This window comes from Symphalangus syndactylus, chromosome 24, assembly GCF_028878055.3.
Source record: "Symphalangus syndactylus isolate Jambi chromosome 24, NHGRI_mSymSyn1-v2.1_pri, whole genome shotgun sequence".
NCBI classification, from domain to species: Eukaryota; Metazoa; Chordata; class Mammalia; order Primates; family Hylobatidae; genus Symphalangus; species Symphalangus syndactylus.
The window spans coordinates 36,193,155-36,212,090 of NC_072446.2; the positions used below are offsets into that span (position 1 = coordinate 36,193,155).

The following is an 18,936-nucleotide window of genomic DNA, read 5'->3' on the forward strand; positions in this document are numbered from 1 at the left end:
ACTCTTGCTCAAGTGGGAGCTAAAAGGGGCCCAGAAGGGTCTGGAAATCCTGCCACCTCCCAGGGAGGTTGAAGGGGGAGCTGGAGACAGAGATGGTGGCAATGAGAAGGGCAGAAAGTGGGTCCCGAAGGGCAGGCAGGCAGGAGCACCCTGATGAGCAGAGGCGCCTGAGGCTCTCAGATGGAACTGACACGCCCAGGAATCTAGTGCAACATCCACAGTAATAATAGCCACCATTCACCGAGTGCCTGCAATGCGCCAAATCTGGGTTAAGCACTTTATTTGGATGATTTCACTTAAACTTTGCAACCAACTCTAAGATGGGGGCTGCTGTTTTCCTTGTATTACAGATGAGGAAACCAAGGTTCAGAGAAGGAAGGACCTGAAATCACACACTCTCTGGGCTGGAAAGGACCTTCCAGATCATCAGCTGAATCACAAATCCTCTACAGACTCTCTGCCAAGGTATGGTGCAGCTGCTGCTTGAATACTCTCAGTGATGAGGAGATCGCTACCTACCACCCAAGCTAGCCCATCTGCAGAGAATTCTTTGTATCCAAAAGGTTTTCCTAGCCTAAGCTGGGATCTCCTTCCCTGGAGCTTTTCCTGTGAGTGCCAGACCCAGACCCTGCCTCCTCCAACAGAGATGGAAAGGCAGGAAGCCAGGCCCCTCTCTGGTTTCCCTTCTCCAGGTGACACACTCCAGGTCCTCACACAGTTGCCCAGGTGGGGATCCGGAGCTCCAGTGCCAGCCAGCTCTCTCACCCACCTCTGCCCCTGGATCGTGGTAACCAGAACAGCCTCCAGTTACCAAGCACTTCCTATGTGCCAGGCACCATGGAGAACTGCCCTTGACACGCTCTCCTCCCACCTTCCCCACAACACCTGGGGCAGCACTATCATCACCTCCACTTTACATAGGAGAAAACTGAGGCTCCACAAGGGGAAGAGACGCGGGACCCTGGAGGCCTCACCAGGCTACTGCTCTAAGTCTCACGAAGCTGAAGAGGTCCCTGCAGGCTCCACTTGGGGACACTGACCCAGGCTTTGCCAGCATTCACCTCAACACTGGTCCACAGGGCCCCCAAGCCCACATCACCCTCCTAACTCTCTCTCTCCCCTTGAGCAGCACTCAGTCTCCAAATCTTGTTGAATCTCCCTGCTAAACGCCCCTCTGTGCCATTCTCATGATCCTGTCCTACCTGCTGTCACCCCCAAGACCAGCCCAGGATCTTGGTTTATTTATTTTTTAAATTATATATATATATATTTTGAGACAGAGTCTTGCTCTGTCTCCCAGGCTGGAGTGCAATGGCACGATCTCAGCTCACTGCAACCTCCGCCTCCCAGGTTCAAGCGATTCTCCTGCCTTAGCCTCCCGAGTAGCTGGGATTACAGGCGCCTGCCACTGCACCCAGCTAATTTTTGTATTTTTTAGTAGAGATGGGGTTTCGCCACGTTGGCCACTGAACTACTGACTTCAGGTGATGCCCTCGCCTTGGCCTCCCAAAGTGCTGGGATTACAGGCATGAGCCACCACGCCTGGCCTTAAAAATATATTTTTAAAGAGACAGGGTCTCTGCTGGGCACAGTAGCTCAAGCCTGTAATCCCAGCACTTTGGGAGGCCAAGGCAGGAGGATCACTTGAGCCCAGGGGTTAGAGGCTGCAGTGAGCCCTGATCACACTACTGAACTCCAGCCTGGGCAACAGATCGAGAGACACTGTCCAGAGAGGGAGAGAGAGACAGGGTGTTGCTCTGTCGCCCAGGGTGGAGTACAATGGTGGGATCATAGCTCACTGCAGCCTTGAGCTCCTGGGCAAAGCCAGGATCTTTCCAACACCCAGACCTAACCTGCCATTGGCTCCCTTTTACCTTAAGGGTCAAGTTCCAACTCCCCAGCCCAACAGTTGAGGCCTTTTAAGCTCCAGCCTTGGTCAACCTCTCTAGCCCCGTGTCTCCCCACCATCCCTCACACCCTCTTGCCAAACAGCTCAACAGGAGGCAGGTGAGATCTTCAGAGAACCCCCCACTAGTTGCTTCTCCCTGGAGAATCCCTATTCATCCTTCAACACTGCTTGGAGGAACAGAATCAACTGCTTTGGCCCCAGAGATCCCTGAGTGACCAGCACCTACCTCTCATATCTCATGCCTCACCTGTCATCGCTGACAAGAGATGCTTCTCTCCTGGGCTGAACTGAGAATTTCCCCTGGGCAGGGGCAGCTCTGATTCGTCCTTGTAGCTCCACGTCTAGTGCAGCACCCGGCACATGGTAGGCACTGATAAATGTCTGTGGCGTGTGGGGACGAATGACTAAATGAAGACCATGGGGCATGATAAAGTATTAGAGATGACCCATAAAACACAGCTCATGCAAGTCATAACTTTGCTATATCAGAAAAAAAAAATGCTGCTGTCAAAACAGTCACAAAGCATTTGAGGATTTAGAAGAGAATCAGGGGATGATCTGGGAATGACTGGAGTTTCCAGAAAAAAGCTGCCCAAACCCAAGCAGATGAAGTGACCAGATCCCACCTGTAGGGTGGCAGGAGACAAGGAGCAGGGCCACATAAGGGGCAGGTGGGGGAGAGGCTGGGTCCATGTCCCAGCCCTGCCTCCAACTTGCTCTGCGTTGTCACATAGGCGGCTTGGCCTCTCTGAGCCTCAGTTTCCTTCTGTGTAAAATGCAAGGGGCATTTGGAAAATTGGCTGAAGCAGCGGATGTATGTCTAAAGGCCTAGACACTTCCTCTACTGTCAAGGTAATGGGACTCTCTCTGCCCTCCATTCAAACTCCCAGCAGGGTTTGCAGACATCCAGGACTTCCTCATCTTGGACCTCCCTGACCTGGAAATGCAGGCTTCTGCCTGCCCTTCCAGCAGGTCATTTGGGGGACAGCCTTCAGTGTCTTGGGCAGTGCCAGGATTGTGGACTTGGTCCTGTGAAAAAGCTCTTTCTAACTAGCAGTGCAGAAAATAGAGAGTGAGCTCCCCATCTCTGGAGGAATGCAAGCAGTGGCTGGGCATCTCAGGACAGGAATTCTGACTCAGGGTGGGAAGGAATTTAGACCATTAGATATCTAAGGCTCCCCTGAGGGGCATTGGGTCCTTTTTCTCGTTCCCCATGTGGGGCCTTGATCTAACTCCTCCAGGCTACGCTTCCAGCACAAGGCAGAGTGAGCTCACTGACATTTCCCTCATCCCACAATATCCTTCAAAGGCTCCCCACTGCCTTCAGGATCAAGTCCAAGTTCTTACCCTGGCATTCAAGGCCCCTGTGGTCTGGGTCTGCCTCCTCTCATCCTATAGTTGCACCCCCACCACATGCTCTGGGACTTTGACACATTGTTTTTCCTGCCTACAACATTCTTCCAGCACTCTGGTTGGCTACTCAGTTTAGGCATCACCTCCTCCAAGAAGCCTCTTCCTTGCTCCCAGGCTGGCCTTTTCATTCCCACAGCCCCTGTATGCACATCCACCTTAGCACCTCTCACATTCCAGACAAATCATCCATGTGCTCCCCTCTCCTCCAAAGACTGCAGTCATTTGGAGGGCCAGAACAGCTCCCTGGCGGGACAGAGAGGGTTGATGTCTCCTGAGTGAAATTGGTACTTCAGAGATTCCAATGTTCTGACTCCAAGAAAGTCTAAGGCTGTCTCAGTGAGCTTCTCACCATAAGATCTGGGCTCAAGACTCCTTTCTTTTCTTTTTCTTTTCTTTTCTCTCTTTCTCTCTCTCTTTCTCTCTTTCTTCCTTTTTTTGAGACTGAGTCTTACTGTCACCCAGGCTGGAGTGCAGTGGCACGATCTCGGTTCACTGCAACCTCTGCCTCCAGCGTTCAAGCGATTCTTCCACCTTAGCCACCTGAGTAGCTGGGACTACAGGCACTGGCCACCACACTGGGCTAATTTTCGTATTTTTAGTAGAGATAGGGTTTCCCCATGTTGGCCAGGCTGGTCTTGAACTCCTGCCTGACCTCAGGTGATCCACCTGCCTTGGCCTCCCAAAGTGCTGGGATAAAAAGGTGTGAGCCACCACACCTGGCCAGGACTCCTTTCAGTAGTTGCATTGTTTTTTTTCTGATTATGAAAATCATGCATCTTGGGGAATTCAGATAATTACAGGAGGTGGGGGTTGCTGGGTTTGGCCACCATTTGGTCTACTTTAGGTCATAGCCTACATCTACTTCTGGGGAAGCCACTTTTCCCCACTCTTCACTCTTGAGGTTCCAGTGGTGTTGACCCCACCCCCAGCTGGTGGGGGGTGGTACACAGGCCCAGGCTGCCAATCAGAGCACCAAATTCCCCTTAGCAACAGCAGGTGATTGAGGAGTGGGCACATCCCATAAATTTGACCAATCAAGGGCAAGACTTAGTTCTGGGACTTGTGTTTGAGCAATCAGGGAAGAATTCTTGCTTATTTCTTTGGACAGGCATCTTATTACCTGCACATGAGAGCTTAATGAGAACATGGGAACAACCCAGAGTTGAGAAACAGAAATCAAGTCCTGGTGGCCCTGAGGTCCTGGATCCTGCTGAGCCTGAAGCCATCAGACCTCTGGACTTTACAGTTACAAGTCAATCAAATCCATTTTTTGTTTAAACTAGTTTGGGGTGGGTTTTCTGTCACCTTACTTGAAAAAACTCTGAATGATAGAAACAAAAATAAAAATAGAGCTTGCCTATATCTCACCATCCAGAGGAAGCCATTATCAACAGTTTAATGACTACTCTTCTGAGCATCTCCCTAGGCAGGAGCACGCGTATGTTTATATATATTTTTCATAACAAAAGTGAAAAAAAAATCAGTAGATACCTAAGTAGATATCCTGTTCCTCCCTGCAAATCCTAACACTCAGGGAAGATTCCAAATCCAGATGTCACACAACATACACCAATTTTTAACCTCCTGTTTTTCCCCAACAATGCGCCATGGACAAGTTTCCATGTCAACAAATAGAGATTTACAGCACTATTTCTATAGCTGCAGAGAATGGCATTGTCTGGCCGGATGTAAGTTATTTAACCAACTCTCACAAACAGAATTGGGTCGTTTCTAATTTATCACTGTAATCAAGAAAGGTGCAGTGAACTTACTTGCAAAATGCATAGGTTTGCAGTTGCCGGATTATTTATGACTAAGATTCCATGATTCTGAGAGTTTGACTTCACGAGTGTACGTTGTTCTGCCTGAGATTTAAGATTCTCTTAGTGGCTGTAAAGTAGTATCTGTTTTACTGGGCAGGTATACTAGTTGTGAGAAAAAAAAAAAAAGCAAATCCTGGGCCAGGGTGTCCCCAACACAGCGTATCTGGGTATCTGGCAAGGATGCTCACTCGCAGATGTGAGGGAGGTGATGGGGAGGGAGGCGGGGTGTGGGGTGGTGCTGACCTGAGGTCCAGCTGGCCTTGTGCCCAGCCAAGCTGACAGTGTGACAAGGCCCACCCTGGGCCTTGTCTCCTAAATGGGTCTGACTCCCAGTGACGGAGGGAGAGGTAAGCCTGGGGAGCCCTGGCAGGACATGGCGACATACGGTAGGTGCCACCTTTAGCAGTCACAGTCATAACAGCAGCAGCACTGTCAGGGATGCAACCCTGGTACTACCCTATTCCTCCACATGTTTCTACTCACTTAAGCCCACACCCACCCTCTGACGCTATTCTTATCTGTTTTGCAGAAGAGGAAACTCAGCCTCAGAGAAGGTGAGTGACTTGTCCAAGGTCACACAGTCAAAGGGATGACCCAGATCTGCTGATTCCCCAGCCCATGCCTTATCCCATTGAGGTGGGTAGCAGGAGAGAAGAAGTACCCTAGGCAAGATGGTGGGAACCCTAAAATCCTCTGTTCCTCCCCACAAGTCCTAAAACTCAGGAAAGACTCCAAATCCAGAAAAGTAGAAAGAAGAAGCAAAGATCACCCATGCCCCCACTTCCCAGGAAGAGCACTGTGCAGTTTTCAGAAACACATATAATTCTTACAGAAATGATATAATGCTACCCATGCTGTTTTATAACCTCTTTTTAAAAAAAAAAAAAAAAAACCTCTACGACACACTATGAAGTTCTTTATGCAATAATAAATTTAGCTCCGTGGCCCCGTTTCTAACAGCTGCAGCAGGCGCCACAGTGTGGCTGCAGTAAAATGGCTTTAACTGGTCCCATGGTGATGGACAAATGGGTTGTCCCCAATTGTCCTGCTAAAAGCAACGATGTTACATGAGCACTGTCCAGCACGGCTGGATGCACGTCATCCTTTCGGGTCTCAGCTCAAGTGCCATCTCCTTAGAGAGGGCCATCTTGGACAGTGCCATGTCACACAGGTCTCCTACCGGTTCGTCTTCATGATGTCACCATGTTAATTTCCCTCACTGCACCAATGGAGTCTCTCCTCATTCCGTTTATGTCTTTGGGTGACTGTATAATATCTGTCCCTCCCCAAGCCTGTGTGCTCCAGGAAGGGTGTGGACTAGCAGGGACTAGACTCAAGAGATGTCCTTGGAACGCATGAATGAAGAGATGCCCCGTCAGCACAGCAGACTACCCCGCTCCATGACATGTCCCTAGCGTCAGTTCAGGGCCCCACAGAGCTGCCTTGGAACTCACTTCCAGCCATGTGCTGCTTGGAGCATCTATGCCCAGATGCCTGCCCTGCCAGGGACCCCAGCACCAAGCAAGGCTTTCTGCACGCACAGGATACAAGGCACTGGAGTCTGGCAGAGCAGCTCCACTACCCACTTGTCTGTGTGGACTTAGGCCTCAGTCCCCTCATCTGTAAAATGGGGCCAATACTGCTAATCCCACAAGGTTGTTCTGAAGATTAAAGAAGGTAACAAATGTGCTTAGCACATAATAGGTCCTCAGAAAATTGCAGTTTGGCCCCCCTATCCAGTGAGTTCACAGGTGGGTCTGACCCTGTCTCACCTGGGTGGTGTTTTTTATCTTTAAAATTTTTTTTATGTTATTTATTCATTTAGAGACAAGGTCTTGCTCTGTTGCCCAGGTTAAGGTACAGTGGCACGATCATACTTCATTGCAGCCTCAAACTTTTGGGCTCAAGTGATCCTCCCACCTCAGCCTCCTGAGTAGCTGGGACTACCGGCACATATCGCCATGCCTAGCTAATTTTTTAAAAATTTTTTTGGAGAAGGGGGGTCTTGCTATGATGCCTAGGCTGGTCTTGAACTCTTGGTCTCAAGCCATTCTCCCAACTCTTTTATTACTTTAAATGAGACCTGAGTATGCCTTGGCCTTCTCCCCAGGCCTGTCCCTAGGAATGTCCCACTCCTATCCTTTAATACTTTTTTTTTTGAGACAGGGTCTCACTCTGTCACCCAGGCTAGAGTGTAGTGGTGCAATCTCGGCTTACCATAACCTCTGCCTCCTGGGCTCAAGTGATCCTCCCACTTCAGCCTCCCAAGTAGCTGGGACTACAGGTACTGCCACCACACTCAGCTATTTAAATTTTTTTTTTTTGGAGAGATGAGGTTTCACTATATTGCCCAGGCTGATCTTGAACTCCTGGGCTCAAGCAATCTTCCTGCCTCAGCCTCCCAAAGTGCTGGGATTACAGGTATGAGCCATTGTGCCCAGCTCTTTGACACTGGTTAAACAGCTAAATGCTCTGCTCTGTCCCCTTGGAGACCCCCAGGCTCCTGATCTGCTGCCTATGACTGCATACACCTGCCTGGCCTCCCAAGCCTTAAAAATACAAGAGGCACAGACATGTCTGAGGAACAAATGGAGGAGCCCCCGGCCCTTTGCGGGGAACTTCCTGGACCCCTGATCCTTGCACATGAGGCTTAAGTCAGTCTGTCTGGTTTCTCATCTCACCTCCTCCACTCTTTGGCAGCATGACAAGTAGCTTTACCTCTCCATGCCTCACTTTCCTCCTCTGTAAAATGGGCAGAATAAAAGAATCCAGGAGGATTCAAGGAGATAAAAATGCTTAGCAAACAGCCTATTAGTAAGTGCTCAATAAACGTTAGCTATTATTGTTACAATTGTTTTTTAGCCTTTTTACTGTGATATGTAATGCAAAGAGTAAAGTGCACAAAACAAAAATGTTTACTGCAGTAAAATATCAGAAGGAAATAGTCATGTAACCACCACCCAGGTCACTGTTGGCCCCTCAGAAACCCCCTGAGGTTCCCTTCCCAGTGTTCTTTTCTCCACTAAGGCAATCCTTGTCCAGCCTTTATGCTGCCATTACTATTGTTATTATTATTTTTTGAGACAGAGTCTGGCTCTGTTGGCCAGGCTGGAGTGCAGTGGCTACTGCAACCTCTGTCTCTTGGGCTCAAGCAATTCTCCTGTCTCAGCCTCCCAAGTAGCTGGGATTATTATAAGTGCCAGCCACCACACCCGGCTAATTTTTGTATTTTTAGTGGAGACGGGGTTTCACCATGTTGGCCAGGGTGGTCTCGAACTCCTGACCACAGGTGATCCGCCCACCTCAGCCTCCCAAAGTGCTGGGATTACAGGCCTGAGCCACCGTGCCCAGCAGCCATTACTATATTAATAAGTGGATAAAAAAAAATAAATGACTGTGTGGCCACTCTGCTGTGATCCAACCAGGTCCCTGGGTCTCAGGACCCAGCACTCCTGGCTGCCTCTGCCCTGGAGACACCTCATCCCATTTTCCAGCTCCGGCTTCGGCTGTTCTTTAAATAACCAGCTTGTTAGGAAAATAGCAGCAGTAACACCTCCCTCGCTGCCGCCCGGGCCTCCATCTTTCCATGCGATGCTGACGGCTGCTCACCCAGCTCGTGCCAAGGAATCCCGTTCTCCGTCACTGGGCCACACACGCCAGGGGCTGTCTGCTCAGCTGCGTTCTCAGAGCCTGGCCCGGAGGGTGGAGGTGGGCACTGGATGGCAGTAATTTTCAGGAAATACTGGGCTGTTAACAGATGAGCCCTCACCCCCAAGTCCCTGCCTCAGTCTCCCCCTCCACCTTCCATAGGGTTATGGGGGAGTTTAACTGAAATAATGAAAAACGCAAAGCATTTAGTGTGATGCCAAACACATAGTAATTGCTCAAGAAATGCTTGCTGTTATTCAGCTGGCCGTCATTACACATTTAGTCCCTGGAGAGGCCCTTGCATTCCTTGAGCACAATAAGGAGTGTTTGCAAATGATTAAATCCCACAGACACAGCTCTCAGACCAAGCTATCCTTATCACCTGTCCTGCACCATCTTCTCAACCAAAAGCAACGGCTATTTGCAGCCGCAACAACAGACTAGGAGCTGGGTCGGGAGATCCAGGTTGGGGGGCAGCTAATTAATGGGGCCCTTTTCATGGTTAGTCATAATAAGGCTGGCGCCACCCCAGTGGGCAGCTCCTTCTTCTCATAGAAGCACTTCTACATACATTATCTACAGTGAACTTCACGGGTTAAAAAAACAAAAGATCCCATTGCATTTGCATATTATACATATTTACGAATCTTTTCCCTTCTCATAACCATCCCATCAGGGAAGCTGGGCAGGCTCTAGCAGATGAGAGAATTGGGACCAGAGGGGCTGGCCACCTTGCTGAGGGCATGGGCTCACTGCAAGCCATCTGGGGCAGCAGGGACTGGCACTGGCCAAAAGGCCAGGAGGCTCTCGGGTCCTGCTGGTGTCTGGGTGGAGGGAGGTAAGAGAGGTTTCCCTCTTTCTCTCCCTCTTTCCTTCCTTCCACAGCTACTTACTGGGTACCCACTGTATGCTAGGCATGGGGCCAGCTGCTAGCTGGCCAGAGAGGAATGAAGCAGTTGTTCTTTGTCCTTGCAGAGCTAAGGCCAGAGAATGAGGCAGATTTTACCCCAGTGGCCCCATGTAGTGCTTCGTGGTGGCTGGGTGAGCCTGCACATAGGCCCCTTGACCTGGTTGAGCCCCTGTTTCCTCATCTGTGAACTAGACTGTTATGCCAGCAGAGCCTTGGGAGGTGGAAGGTGAAGAAAAGATGCAAGTAGCATGGTGAAGTGGTGGCACTGTGGTTGCACCCCCAGACAGACGGTCAGAGATGGGGCAGGCCCAGCACCTCATCCCAATGGCAAAGTGGGAGCTGGAGGAGCATGGGGAGAACAGGCCAGAGGGGCAGGAATGCAGGGCCCCCCAAGATTCAAGAATTCTGATGGCCTCCCCTCAAGCCACCCTGGAGGCCCCAGAGGTTCCATGGCCTCCAGCACAGCTCACGGCTCCCTTCCTGTCCTGAGCCTATGTGCACCACCTGTCCCTGCCTGCTTGGGTGTGGCAAGAGCTGGCCTTTGAGGTGGACAGAGCTGGGCTTGCTGTGTACCCCACGCAGGTGGCTTCCCCTCTCTGAGGCTGACTCCTCTGGAAAATGGGCGTGATCACCACACCCACCTCCTGGTTGCTGCGAGGACTGGCTAAGACAGGCCATTGAACTATAAATGGTGCCCAGACATATACAAACTCTCACTGAGGTCCCTCTGCCAGCATGTGGGTGCCAGCGGAAGTGAGGCTGGGCTTTTCCCAACTGTGCCAAGCATGGGGGGCTGGTGAGGAGACAAGGCCTGCGGACGCAGTTACTTACCAACCAGGGAGCTACGGGCACAGGAAACACGGCAAGCTGTTGGGGCCCAGCAGGCGTCAGCTCAGGAGCGGGCACTGGACTGAGGGCTGGCACACACATCCCTCTAGGCACTCGATCAGAAGTACCGGCAGGAAGCAGCTTGGGACAGGGGCTCTGCCACTGCCCAGGGGCCACCAGGTCCTGGTCACACACAGGGCCCCAAGGTTCCTGGCAGAGGGGAGGCACGGGTGCCTGCAGGAATGGGGAGGAATGGTGATTAGGAGTTGCTGGAGGTAAGCCCTCCACCTGAGACCCTTAGACTGGCCCTGGGGACACGAGGGAAGGAGACAACATGGAGCAGTGGTCATAGAACCCCAAGTGTTTGCACAACACTACATTTTCCAGAGCACCCTGGCATCCCGGCTCATGTGGGCACCCACATTGTTTTTTTAGAGGCAAATTTGCATGTCGTGCATATTTACAATGCCTTTCCCACCACCCACAGAATCCCCACAGCAGCCGGGGAGCTGGGTTCCAAAGGCTCAAATCCTTCCCTGTCTTGCTTCTTCCTCCTTTTCCACAGATGGGAGAAGCTGGGAAAGGGGCAGGAGTCATGCAGTCCTGAGTTCAAATCCCAGCTCAGCCTCTCACACGTGGGGTGACACCGGGGAGGCAGCTTCCCCTTTCTGAGCCTCAGTTTCCCCACCAGCCAAATGGGAACAAGAGTGCCTCCTCTGAAGGCTACTGTGAGGACTGAGAAGACGGTGCAGGTGAAATATTTGGCACATAGTATGTGCCCAATGAGCCCAGTAAAGGCCCTTCTAAGAGGCCCTTCACTGCATCACCACCTCCATGTGGCACGTCTCGTGTGAGAGCAGAGGGAAGCCAGGTGTCCCTTTCCACCCACTTCCCCTGAACAGGTGTCACTGCTCCTGCCTGGATCTTTAAATCAGCAGGAACCAGGCTGGGTGCGGTGGCTCACGCCTGTAATCCCAGCACTCTGGGAGGCTGAGGTGGGTGGATCACTTGAGGTCAGGAGTTTTGAGACCAGCCTGGCCAACGTGGTAAAAACCCCGTCTCTACTAAAAATACAAAATTAGCCGCTTGAACCCTGGAGGCAGAGGTTGCAGTGAGCCGAGATGGTGTCACTGCACTCCAGCCTGGGAGACAGAGCAAGACTCCATCTCAAAAAAACCAAAACCAAAACCAAAAAACCCATGAATCAGCAGGAACCAGTACTCCAGGGAGAAGAAAAAGGCCCCTCTATTCCACACTCCCTCCCAGAAGCCTTTTGGCTGCCCTGGAGGCCTCAGTGGAACACCCTCCCCCCACCCTCCACCCTCTCCCCTCCCATTTTACAGGTCAAGAAACTGAGACACAGAGGAAGCCGAGCTGGCGTGGGGACACAGAACCTGAGTGGTAGGTCGAGATTTGAACTCAGGCTTTCCACGTCTGAGCCCTGGGAGGAGAGGTCCAGGTCTAGGGGGCTCTGGGATGGGAGGAATGAGGAGAAAGGGGCAGTCGCTGTTCGGGGAGGCTCACCTTTCTCCCCTCGCTATCTCAGAGCCCTGAAAGGTCTCGCCATCTCTCCTTAGCATCTGATCAAGAACCAAACCTCCAGCATCTACTCTGCCAAACCTGTAACAGGCTTTACCTCATTTCCTTCCTGCCACAGCCCTACAATGTCATCTCTATTTTCCAAAGGAAGCATCCAAGGCACGGAGAGCTTCAACAACCACACACCCAGGAAGAGGCAGGGCAGGGCCTCCAACCCAGGCACCTGACTCCAGGACGATGCAGCCTCCCCCAGGGAGAACATCACCAAACCAAGAAAAACAGGCATAGCCACCTGAATAAAAGTGTTAAGGAGCAGGAAAAGAAAATACAAACCCCAAAACATTCTGCGTCAGTAGACACAAATTCTCAAAGATGCATAGAAGATTTCAAGATTCACCATAAGGTGTGAAAATTGCCAGGGCGGGAAAGACCAGTGTTTGAGAAGATGCGTTCCTGACCAAGTTGTCACTTTTAGCCAAATTCACCCAGAGCCCAAAGCTGAAGGAAAAGAGGTGGCAACCAAGGGAGGCGGCCTGTGCACAGCACAGCAGGGTGCGGCAGGGCCCTGGCCTAGGAGCCCGAGGCTTCCTCAAATTCCCCACCTCTTCCTTGCTGACAGAACGGCAAGTCTCCTCCTCGATTCCCCTTTCTTCTTCTTTTTTATTTTTTGAGACAGAGTATTACTTTGTCGTCCAGACTACAGTGCAGTGGTGCAGTCATAGCTCACTGTAGCCTGGACCTTCTGGGCTCAAGCCACCCTCCTGCCTCAGCCTCCTGAGTAGCTGGGACTACAGGCATGCACCACTACACCTGACTAATTTTTGTATTTTTTGCAGAGATGAAATGTCGCTATATTGCCCAGGCTGGTCTTGAACTCCTGGCCTCAAGTGATCCGTCCACCTCAGCCTCTCAAAGTTCTGGGATTACAGGCATGAGCTACTGCGCTTGGCCCCACTTCTTTATAATGGTCGGGAAGCACCATTATACAGTCTCTTGGGTCCGGGCCGTCTGTGATGCTGTTGAAGATTCTGCAGCTTCCAACATGGATGAACTTTGAAATGTGATGCTAAGTGGAAGAGGCCAGACACAGAAGACAGCACATGGCATGATTCCATTTCAATGAAATATCCAGAACAGGTGCCACTGTACAGACGGAAAGTATATCTGGGCTGCCTCAGGCTTCCCGGTGTGGGGACAGGGACTGAGAGATGGTGACAGCTAAGGGGTGTGGGGTTTCTTTTTGGAGGTAATGAAAGCGATCAAAAATGGATTGTGGTAACAGATACACAACCCTGTAAATATACTAAAAGCCATTAACTATACACTTTAATGGGTGAGTTGTATGGTATGTGAATTACATCTCAATTCTTTTTCTTTTCTTTAGAGATGGAGTCTTGCTATGTTGCCCAGGCCTGGCCTCAAATTCTTGGGTTCAAGGGATCCTCCCGCCTCAGCCTCAAAAGTAGTTGGGACTACAGGCATCAGCCACCACACCAAGTTAGTTTTTTAACTTTTGTAGAGATGGGGATCTCATTATGTTGCCCAGGCTGCTCTTGAACTCCTGGCCTCAAAGGATCCTCCCACTTTGGCCTCCTGAATAGCTGGGACTACAGGTGTGTACCACCACGCTCAGCTTCTATATCTCAACTATTAACACTTAAACAAAACAAAACAAAACAAAACAAAACAAAATAAAACAAAAAGATTCTGCAACTTCCCAATGGGCAGTCATCCTCTGGGAACCTGTGGTCCTTTGTGGTCCTTGTATGTCATATTCTCCTCCTCCAGGACGCCCTCCCTGGCCCTGCAGCACCCTTCCCTCCTGCCCGTTACTGGCTCCTAGAGCTCCCTCGGCTTCTCCTCACCACTGCTCATGCTGATGTAAGGTAACCATTGCTATGATCATTGGCTGACACGGCCTCCTCCATCAGCCTGGCACATAGGAGGTGCTCCAGAAATGTTTGTTGATTGAATAAATGAGACAAAATTCCAAACCCTAGGATGCACATATGGCTTCTGGCCCTGGCTCTACTACCTTCCAGCCAAGCAATCCCAGGCAAATCATAGAACTGCTCAAGTCTCAATACCTACCTCAGGGTAGCCAGGGATTCAGAAGGAAATGGACATGGAAAGTTCTTTTTTTTTTTTTTTTTTGGAGACGGAGTCTCACTCTGTCACCCAGGCTGGAGTGCAGTGGCGCAGTCTCGGCTCACTGCAAGCTCCGCCTCCCGGGTTCACGCCATTCTCCTGTCTCAGCCTCTCCGAGTAGCTGGGACTACAGGCGCCCGCCACCACGCCCGGCTAATTTTTTTGTATTTTTAGTAGAGACGGGGTTTCACCGTGGTCTCGATCTCCTTACCTTGTGATCCGCCCGCCTCGGCCTCCCAAAGTGCTGGGATTACAAGCGTGAGCCACCGCGCCCGGCGGAAAGTTCTTTATGAAGTGGCTCCTTCCACAGCTGCCCCCATCTCAGTCAATGGAATCCTGCCCTTCCAGCCACTCAGGCCCAAGCCAAACTTGAGGCCTCTCCCACCCTCCCCTCTCACACGCAAGCCAACAGCAGTGCCACCAGTCCCCCTTCACCCACACTGCTGCCACCGCTGTAGACTAAGCCACTGTCACCTCGTGCCTGGATTATTCATGCCCTCTCTGGTGTCCTGCTTCTGACCTTGCTCCCAGCACAGAAGCCAGAGGAAATGCTCAAGGAGTATAAAGCTGCTATGACTCCTTGTATTCAGCTCCACACTCCCCCTGGCCTCACTGCACCTCAAGTAAAAGCTAACAGCCCTGCAGACGCCACAGGCAGCCCTGCACCACCTCTGGTTCCCTCCTCCACCTGCTGCTTTTGCCCTAGCTATGCTGGCCTTTGGGCTGTTCCTCAAATATACCAGGCAGGTGCCCAGCTCAGGGCCTTTGCACGTGCTCTCGCTCTGCCTGGAATGTTGATTGTGTTCAGATGTCTGTGAACCTTACTCCCCTCACTTCCTTCAGAATCTTTGCTGAGACCTGATCTTGTCATTGAGAGGGAGTTTTACCCTAGCGGGAGGACTCAAAAGTATGAACTCTAGGTAAAAATCCAGGCTCTGCTAGTTAGGTGGCTGCATGACCTTGGGCAAATATCTTCTCTGCAACTCAGCTGCTCATCTCTAAGATGGGGGTAGTTATAGAGCCTTCTTCATATGGTGGTTGTGAGGCTCAGATGAATTCAGCAAGTGTAACCTGTGTGTCTGCTACACTCCCCAGCCCTCCACAGCACATTCCCTGGGCCTGCCCCTGCCTGCTTTCCTGTTTTTCTCAGCCCATCTCATTATACAACAGGGCATGTAATTGCATAATTTATCCCGATCATTGCCTGCTCCTCTCACTAAAGTGTCAGCCCCGAAGGGTAGAGAGTTCTGTCTGTTTCGTTGCCACATGCTGTACCTGGCACATGGAGGTGCTCCATGAATACTTCATTCAACAAATATTTTCAATACTGGAGATATTTCTTGACCAATTGTCATGAGCTCTGGGTTTTCCCTCCTTCCCTGTCGCAGATGTGACATTTCTCTTTCCAGCCCAGCTCACACCTCTGAGCTCCAAATTCCTACAGCAGCTCTGCTGGCCATCTTGTGGACAGACACTGTGTACTCCATGTGTCCAGGGCCCAGTCTGTGACCTTCCCTGGAGACCGTGCCCTTGTCCCAGTATCATCTAACCTGGTCACCCTCAAGCGACCAAGAAGCCAGAAGGCTTCTATCCCTCTTCCTTCTCCTCTTTCACTCACCCAGAAGTAAAGCCCAAGACTATGTCCTATCTTTTTTTCTTTTTTCTTTTTTTGTGACAGAGTCTCACTCTGTCACCCAGGCTGGAGTGCAGTGGTGTGATCTCGGCTCACTGCAATCTCTGCTCCCTAGGTTCAAGCAATTCTTGTGCCTCAGCCTCCCAAGTAGCTAATTTTTGTATTTTTTGTAGAGATGGGGTTTCATCATGTTGGCCAGGCTGGTCTTGAATTCCTGACCTCAGGTGATCTGCCCGCCTCAGCCTCCCAAAGTGCTGGGATTACAGGTGTGAGCCACCATGGCTGGCAATGTCCTATCTTTTTTTTTTTTTTTTGAGACAGAGTCTCGCTGTGTCATCGAGGCTGGAGTGCAGTGGCATGATCTTGGCTCACTGCAACCTCTGCCTCCCAGGTTCAAGCGATTCTCCTGTCTCAGCCTCCCGAGTAGCTGGGACTACAGACATGCACCACCACGCCCTGCTAATAATTTTTTTGTACTTTTGGTAGAGACAGGTGTTTCACTATGTTGTCTGGGCTGGTCTCGAACTCCTGACCTCAAGTGCTCCACCTGCCTCAGCCTCCCAAAGTGCTGGCATTACAGGCATGAGCCACCACGCCAGGCCATGTCCTACCTTTTTAAAAAACCTCCTACACATCCCTCAAATCCCCTCCCCTTGATCCCCTAGAGTTGCCCCCATCCAGGCCAGTACCATCTCTTGTTTGGACACTGCACCAGCTTCCTCCCTAGGTGCCCGGCTGCCTCCCTGGCCCGTCTTCTCTGCAGAAGCCAGAAGGATCTTTTCAAAACGCATGTGGAACAAATGAACGCCTTACTCTGCAAGCCTGAAAAGCCAAAATCCTTGCTGACTCAAAAAACAAACCAAACAAAGCTTTTCAAAAGAATTCGACTCAGGGCTCCTCAAATAATGAATGGTCTCCCAAACCTTGCCACCCCAGGCCCAGTTAAAATGGTATTTGTTGCACAAAAATTTAATTTACAAAATGGATTTACACAGAACATTTTAGCTCAATAAATATTTGTAAAGTTGAACTGAAATGGAAAAATAGTTTTTTTAAAATAGCCCTGACGGAGTTCCCTGATGCCCTGGGGGCTTCTTACACCCCCAACACCTTGTTTCTCCTCTCCGCAAGACTCTTCCGTTGCTCTGACACTCCTGGCTTTTCTATCTGGGGGACTATAATTCTTCCCCTTCCCTTGCTGGCTCTGAGATGTGGCTGTTCCTCTGTCCTGAGTCCTTCTCACCCCATGCCCAGCCCCCAGGTGGTGACGTCATTGGTCCCCACGACTCGAATCACCACCCATACTGACCTCCCAAGTCTTTCTGTGCAGTCCGATGTCGCATCTGAACCTGAGGCTCATCTCCCCAGCGGCCTCCTGAACCCTTGACCTGTCACATCCCCATGCCCAAAATAGACCTCATCCCCTTCTCCCCTAAACCCACCCCGCCCTGATGACACCATGATTCACTCAAGTCCCCAAGCTAGAAAAGTAGGCATCACCCTAGACCCCTCCCTGCCCCCATCCCTCCCCATGTCCAACCCCCCATGCTCTGCTCAGGTCCCATCCCCCTGAGGGCACTGTAGCCATGCCACCCACCCACTCCTCCACCAGTCTGTCCACCCGCCCCTTGGTTCACCCCTCATTCCACTCCTCCCACACTTCCAGCTACTCATCACCCACCACCAAGCTGCCACCCACAATTCACCATGGCCCCGATGCCCCAAGCCATGTGCAGGACTTTATGGCATGAAAACGACTTAGACCCATTCCCAGCCTCAAGATGCTCACACACCAGAATGGGGTCGTGGCAGGTGAACAGGAGTCTGCAGAGGCTGGAGGGGACCAGGAGTGTGAACAAGGGCACAGACATCGGAGGGAGACATCTGGGATGTCTGAGGAACTTAACCAGAAGAAGATGAGGAGTGACAGAGATGAAGGTGGAAAGGGCAACTGAGGCTGGCTCCGCAGGGCCTGGAGGACCAGGTCAGGAGCTGGACTTTATCCCAGCATTGACTCTGTGGAGCTAAACAGCCTGGGGTCAGATCCCAGCTCTACCGCCTTATAGCTGGGTGACCTTGGACAAATGGCCTCAGTGTTCCCTGTCTGCAAAATGGGAATAACATACCTATTACAAAGGGTTGCTGTGAGGGCAGAGCTAATGCATACACATAGTATATCTCTTAGCACAGTGTCTGGTAGACAGGAAATGCTCAAGGAGTATAAAGCTGCTATGACTCCTTGTATTTGTATTACGATCCCCTAATCAGCTAGTAGACAATGGAGTTTTATGCAGAGAGGACACATGCCCCTACCCAGGATTCAGTGGGCTGGCCCTTCCAGCCTCACCAGCTCTAGCCTTGCCCTCACCTACCAACTTTTCCAAGCCAGTCACACCCACTGGCCACTGCTCCAGATCAGCCCCCAGGGCCTGATGAGCTCTCAGCATGCCTTGCCCTCATTTTGAGAAGTTTGGGCAGTGGCTCCAAGCTGCAAGGGCCTGGGAGGCGTCCCCTCCGGGAATGTTCTGATAGGAACAGCCCGTGCAGTCTCTCACAGCTCTAGGAGCACCGCTATGTGCCTCATAGCAGGTCCTTGCACGCAGTACCAACTGGGAAGCCCTTTACCTAGCTTTCTCCTTGAACCCACAGCTTTGTGTAGGCCACAGATGAGGACACTGAGCCTCAGAGAGGAGAAGGAAGTTCCTTTGCCTCAGGCTACACAGCAGTTAAATGGCTGAGCAGGGATTCAAACTCTAGGTCAGACTCCAGAGCCCCAGATCTCTCCCCTAAGTCTCAGAAGCCCCTGCAGATGGATCAGTGCTTAAAATAACAGATGGACATGTATTTTCAAGGCATGGAGGAATTGCTGTCCAAGAGAATTTGTGCCATGATGGAAATGCTCTAATCTGCGCTCTCTCATAGGGTGGCCGTGAGCCACATGTGGCTACTGCGCATTGAAAATGTGACTAGTGCAATTAAAAGACTGATTTTTATACAAAAATTAGCCAGGCATGGTGGTGGCATGTGCCTGAAATTCCAGCTATTTGGGAGGCTGAGGCACGAGAATTGCTTGAATCTGGGAGAC

The 18,936-nt window shown here is 51.1% G+C and overlaps 1 protein-coding gene across 7 annotated transcripts in view; it reads right to left on the minus strand.

The window, feature by feature from the left end:
- Window positions 1-18,936, minus strand: part of DLGAP4 (DLG associated protein 4) — a 223,385-nt gene that overhangs the window by 150,369 nt on the left and 54,080 nt on the right. For 6 of the 7 annotated variants that reach the window (XM_055265148.2, XM_055265149.2, XM_055265145.2 and 3 more), the window contains exon 2: window positions 10,535-10,765. The gene's annotated coding sequence lies outside the window, so the exon portion shown is untranslated. Of the gene's footprint in view, window positions 1-10,534; window positions 10,770-18,936 lie in introns of those variants that run through there. The other variant, XM_055265141.2, reaches the window with a different exon arrangement.